Below are 6,000 nucleotides of genomic sequence, written 5' to 3' on the forward strand. Positions count from 1 at the left end.
GAAGGTTAATCAGAGCCTAGGATTATAGACTAAGTTGGGAAAAAAAACTTAATATACTTGTACTTTAATGTCATTAATACGCAAAAGGTCTATTGACAACTTAATGGTCTCAAAAAGCCTTAAACAACCAAAACATACCATCAGATGTTTTTCTTCTTCAACATTAAACTAAGGTAAAAATAAGTAAATAAATAAAAGTATGACTGGACATCAATAGGAAAGTCAGTCTAGAAAAATCTAAGTTTACATTACATACATTTTAAAAAACAGACATTCATGACTTGGAGAAGAAAAATTCAAACTTGGGGGCTTTGAAGGGTCTGAAGAACTGTATATTGCTATATATTGAAACACACTCCCGCTTAAAGGGTTTGCTCTTTGATGGTACTTAGGTCAGATCAATACTAAAAGCAAGTGAGGAGGCAAACTCAGTGAGAGTTTAAATCAAAGTCACGTCTGGTGGGGGAAGGTCGGGGAGGAGGAGGGGATGGGACCACTCATTTATCCCACTCATAGCAGCACCTAAACTGGTTTTCAGAAACTTTTACTTGACACTCCCACCGATTTTGAGACGTAGCTGTACTATTTTTACTTGTTTGACCTCAAGACACATCATAACCTATTGCAACCATGTAACAAAGTCAAAATTTTAAAGTTATGCAAATGTCACACACACACACACACACACACACATCAATGAAAAGAGGCTAAGGCCTAGCTGGCTTGGCTTGGTGGATAGAGCGTTGGCCTGCAGACTGAGGGGTCCCAGGTTCAATTCTGGTCAAGGTCACATGCCTGGGTTGCCGGCTCCATCCGCAGTGGGGGGTGTGCAGGAGGCAGCCAATCAATGGTTCTCTCTCATCACTGATGTTTCTATCTCTCTCTCTCTCTCTCTCTCTCCCTTCCTCTCTGAAATAAATAAAAATATATTTTTTTTAAAAGAGCTAATGTCTACCGTTGAGAACACTAAGCATGTTGAGGCGTCCGCTAGATTTCTACCATGACGAATGAGCACTGGCAGATGGAAGAATATTAAAACTTTCTGAAACTGGATCTTTCCTGAGAAACGCAACAATAATACTGTTCTGGGCCAGAATATAGTGATGATGTTAATAGAGGCAGAAATTTTTCCCCCCAAATTAGCTGAGAAATAATGTAGAAAGAGCATTGACAAAACCATCTCAGCGGTGGATTTAAGTCATGACCGGAGATGTACCAACAGGGATTCCAACAGACAGGCTGGCGGCTCCCTCCTGGGGTGTGTAATGCATGGATGGGGTCTACCCGAACACAAGCCACAACAGCAGAAAGGGCAGGGGTAGTGCATTATTGCTCAACGCTAGTTGCTGCTGTTAGTTCGGATTCCCCATCAGGACCTCCGAAGAAGTAGTCCAGGCTCCTGCACAGGAAGGCTGTGAGAGCAGGGACAGACCGGGCCTTGCTCCAGGTCCACCTGAAAAGGAGGCAGGAGGTGGCACGGAGGAGGGAAGGTAGACAGGGAAGGACGGTGTGTGTGGAGAGGGCGGGGGGAGTGGGGGTGGAGTACAAGGGAGTGGGGACAGAGGCAAGAAGAGGGAGACTCCAGGCCATCAGCATCCTAAACTGAGGATAGAAAGAACAAGAACTGCATTCAAATACACACAAAAGATCACCCCCACTCAAATGTCTTTATTTATAGTTTAAACTGTGTTGCAGTAATACTAAAGGCACATTTGAAAAGTCATCATATTCTCAGCATTCTAACAAAGGCCTGTTCAGTTCTCCAATTCTCTTGCTGCATTTTTAATTTAGTTTCCATCTTCACTGAGCCTTCCCAATGCCAGACACGGGTGCAAAGATAACAAGACAGGCTCTATTGCCAGAAGGGCTCAAAGACATTCTCTTTCTAAGGTGACACCCAGTCACTTCAATTATATATTCTTTTCTTTAAAAAATTTTCTTAAGCAAGTAATATCATTTGTTAACTGTATAAAACAACAACAACAAATGTGTAAAACGAATGATAAGAAATTTTCTAAAGCACCAAAAATTCAAATGTGCTTTTGGTTCAAAGTAGAGGGAAAGGAATGTCAAAATTTTTGTGTAAGCCTTATTTAATTTAGATATAATAGAACCAAGTGTTATTAAATTTCAGCTTTATAGTTTTGGAACAGCCATATAGCATGGGTGATAGTACTTCGGTATACTTCTCAGTTAAGAATGATGAAAGAAAGGCATTATCTAATGAGAGAGACCAAAATAATTACACATATATATTGTGATCATGTAGGCTAATAGATTCTAGTGCTAATTATCCTTAAGTTAGTTTTAAAATTTCATAAAAAGCCAAGAAAAAATTGCCCTTTTATTTAAAAAGTGGACACTGACAAGAATAAAAGAACTATATAGGACTACATACTCTTCTATTCACTCCAACAGTCAATCATACCAACACTTTTATGAATTAGCCCGGCCAGTGTGGTTCAGCAGTTGAGTGTCAGCCCAGGAGCGAAGAGGTCCCTGGTTCGATTCCCAGTCACGGCATGTACCTGGGTTGTGGATCCCCAGTGGGGGCTGTGCAGGAGGCAGCTGATCAATGATGTGCCTCTCCCATTGATGTTTCCATCTCCCTATCCCTCTCCCTTCCTCTCTCTCTAAAAGTCAATAAAAACATATTTTTAAAAACTTTTATGAACTAATTTTGTGACCAAAGTGTAGAAATGATTTAATAAACCAATGATGAGATTTTTAAATAACATAAGCTGTCAATAAATAGTACTATCTGGTGGACAAGCTAAACTTGCAGCCATTCTTGGCAATGCCTGTTTGACATTAGCCAACATTCAGGGTCACAGTCTGAACACACTTGCTGATAATGCTATTGTCATTTTACCATTATCACTGAGGGCTACCACTTGTTGGGTACACTGTGTGCCTGGCACAGTGTATTTTATATACGCCATCTCATTTACTGTTTACAGTAACCAGGAGAAGTCAATATTATTATCTCCATCTGTAGACAATGATAGTAACCAAAGCTATTTCCATAATGCCAGTCTATGTAGCAACTCATTCATTTAATGCTCACAGGGGTCCTATGCTATGGGTACTATTATTATCCTAATTTGGTAGGTGAAGAGACTGGGATATACAGCGTAAACAGCTATCCAAGGCCCCTTATGTCATATGTGACAGAGTCCCGACGCTGACCCCAGGTCCTCCTAATGCCAAAGCCACAGTCTTACCCACCAACCCCAAGGAGTCCGTCTCTCCAGCCCTCGGTCCTACCCATGAGAAGAGCTATAGAACAGACAGGAAAGGGGCCAGGTCTGGTGTGACTGGAGCTGCACCCCACAATCCACAAGACAACTCATTGGCAGGACCCTCCCCCCAACTTTCTCTGAAGAACCTCACAATATGGGAACTGACGTCCTGCTTCAGAGCTGGCCCCGCTCAATGGCCCCAGGAGCACATGACCCAAAGGCCAGGGTCTCTAACTGACCAGAGCACAAGGCATCTCAGAAGAAAGAGCCTCGGTCTGGACAGATGCCCACGTCCATTCAAAGGTCATCAGCTGCTTAGTTACGCTGACCTACTATGTGCCTGACCACACTAGGTTCTCAGTTCTTTTTTTTTTCTTTTGTAAATATATATTTTATTGATTTTTTACAGAGAAGAAGGGAGAGGGATAGAGAGCTAGAAACATCGATGAGAGAGAAACATCGATCAGCTGCCTCCTGCACACCCTCCCCAAGGGTTGTGCCCCCAACCAAGGCACATGCCCCCAACCGGAATCGAACCCGGGACCCTTCAGTCCACAGGCCAACGCTCTATCCACTGAGCCAAACCGGTTAGGGCGAGGCTCTCAGTTCTAAGCTAAACAAGCCAGTGCCCACCTCAGCACCTGAAAATGCGAAGAAACAAACACCTGGGTACATGGTGGAATAAGGGCCATTGGAATCATGGCACATGGTTTTTGGATAGAGTCGGGAGTACCAAGTGGGGGCAGGGGGTCAACTCTGAGGGTGTGTGAAGAGGTTAATAAAGGCTAAAGGAAAAGGCAATAGGGAGGCCAGAACTATGGTAAGAAGCTGTCCCGTTAGGAGAAAGACAACTGAGCAAGCTATCCACAGACGCACAGTTGTCAACTTAAGGACAGACAGAGACACCACAAAACCATGAAACTGATGTCTCAAGAGCCATGTACTACACAAGAGGTTCCGCTGAGAGAGACATTCCCCACCCCCACAAAGCACCAGGGTAAAGGTGCTGGCCAGACTGGGCAACACCAGGGTCCAGTTCTCTACGGAATACTGGAAAGACGAATGCACTGTTCACGCAACAGCAGGGAAGCAGCAGCTCAACTATAAAGTGACTACAAAACACCAGCAACATGAACCAGGCACGTGAGAATGCCAGTAGTCCCCTCACAGAAATTGCCATTTCAGTTAGCAATGGCCAAGAAGAACAAGAAAGAAGTAAGGTACAATATCTAGCAGAAATTACAAAACCACCTTTACCCCAGATATTTTTGCCCATTGAGTTAAGGCACTTATTACAGACTGAACGCCTTTATTGACAATATTAGCATATGCATAGAGAGGAAAATAATTAATATGTGCAGTCCAATTTAATCAGTTTTACCCCAGGGGAATGGCTTTAATGTCCATAGTCACATGCTATGGTACAGGTCGGTACCATTTCATTGTTTTGCAACATATGTATGATGTCAGTGATTGGGAAAAAAATACCAGGTCTCACGCCACATGACAATATTGACAATTTCACAGGCCAGCAGACAGTAGACTGCTCCTGCTTTACTCATCCCCATGAGTGATCTCAATTCTAACGGTCCAAACTGGGGAGGTCAAATATCCACAGAATTCGAAGAAAAAGCCACTGCCAGCAGACACCCAGGCAACCTCAGAGAGGGTCAGGAGAAGTGCATGCGTCTCGGGGCCAGGAGGACAGTGGAACAGTGACCAGCTCGGGACAGACTCCACAAATGGCTGCGGATGAATACATGGAAGGAAGGAAGAGAGGAGAGGGAGGGGGAGGAGAGAAGAGTATTGGTAAGCTGACAGAGAGGAGGGAGGAGAAGGGAGACAGGAGAAGGGCACGAGGGAGGGAAGAGAAGGGAAATAAGAAATGGTGGGGGAAGTGGGAGAGGGAACACCTAGATTCTGCTCAACAAATAAAAGGTTGTGTTTGTGATTATCAGAGTTATATTAATTTAACAATATATTTTGAACATGTAATTACCATTTATTTTCCTCTCAGAGAGGGTTGGCCTCAGAGAGTGTTGCTAACTTCCAATTCAAGACTGGAAACGAACAGGATAGATGCTCTAGGTGTCCAATTGGGGATTCCTAAAAGAAAAGGATATGGAACACAAGTTACCCTGGAGAATAAAAGTGATTAGTGTTTAAAGTATCATTAAAAAGAAACTGATCTGCCCCGGCCAGGTGGCTCAGTTGGTTGGAGCATTGTCCCTGTGCCCCAAAAGGTTGCAGTTCAATTCCCAGTCAGGGCATATACCTAGGTTACGGGTTTGAATCTCGGTCAGGGTGCTCATTGGAGGTAATCGATCAATGTTTCTCTCTCTCTCCCTTCCTTTCTCTCTGAAAAAAATCAGTAAGAATATATCCTTTGGTGAGGATTTTTAAAAAAGGAAACTTATTGTCACTGAATAACAAAGAGTATATTTCCTCATATACCTGGGAAAAGATTGTGGGAAAAGATTGGGTTCAAATCTTCTTTCTAACACACAGCTGCTCTGGCAAACTCTAAATTGATTCTAGAAAAAAAACAAAAATCAACTATAGGATAGGCTGTGTTTGTGCCTTTAATGGAAAACTAACCAAAGGAGCCCATTCCCCACCCCCTCCTACGGGGCTTCCCACCATGCCCGACACAACATCCCACACACAACTTGTCACAAAATCCTGCAGGAAATGATCCAGCCTTCTCACAAACAACTGCAAACTGGGGAGGAAAACAGATATCTTATATTTCAGAAAC

General features: G+C 43.3%; 1 protein-coding gene across 2 annotated transcripts in view; it reads right to left on the reverse strand.

Annotated features, from left to right (window-relative positions):
• The window catches only part of FAM110B (family with sequence similarity 110, member B), a 105,409-nt gene extending 100,066 nt beyond the window's left edge, over positions 1-5,343 (reverse strand). For both annotated transcript variants that reach the window (XM_005871652.2, XM_014544109.1), the window contains exon 1: positions 5,242-5,343. The gene's annotated coding sequence lies outside the window, so the exon portion shown is untranslated. The remainder of the gene's footprint in view (positions 1-5,241) is intronic.
• Between the last annotated feature and the right edge of the window lie 657 nt (positions 5,344-6,000).

Source organism: Myotis brandtii, unplaced genomic scaffold (genome assembly GCF_000412655.1).
Source record: "Myotis brandtii unplaced genomic scaffold, ASM41265v1 scaffold351, whole genome shotgun sequence".
NCBI classification, from domain to species: domain Eukaryota; kingdom Metazoa; phylum Chordata; class Mammalia; order Chiroptera; family Vespertilionidae; genus Myotis; species Myotis brandtii.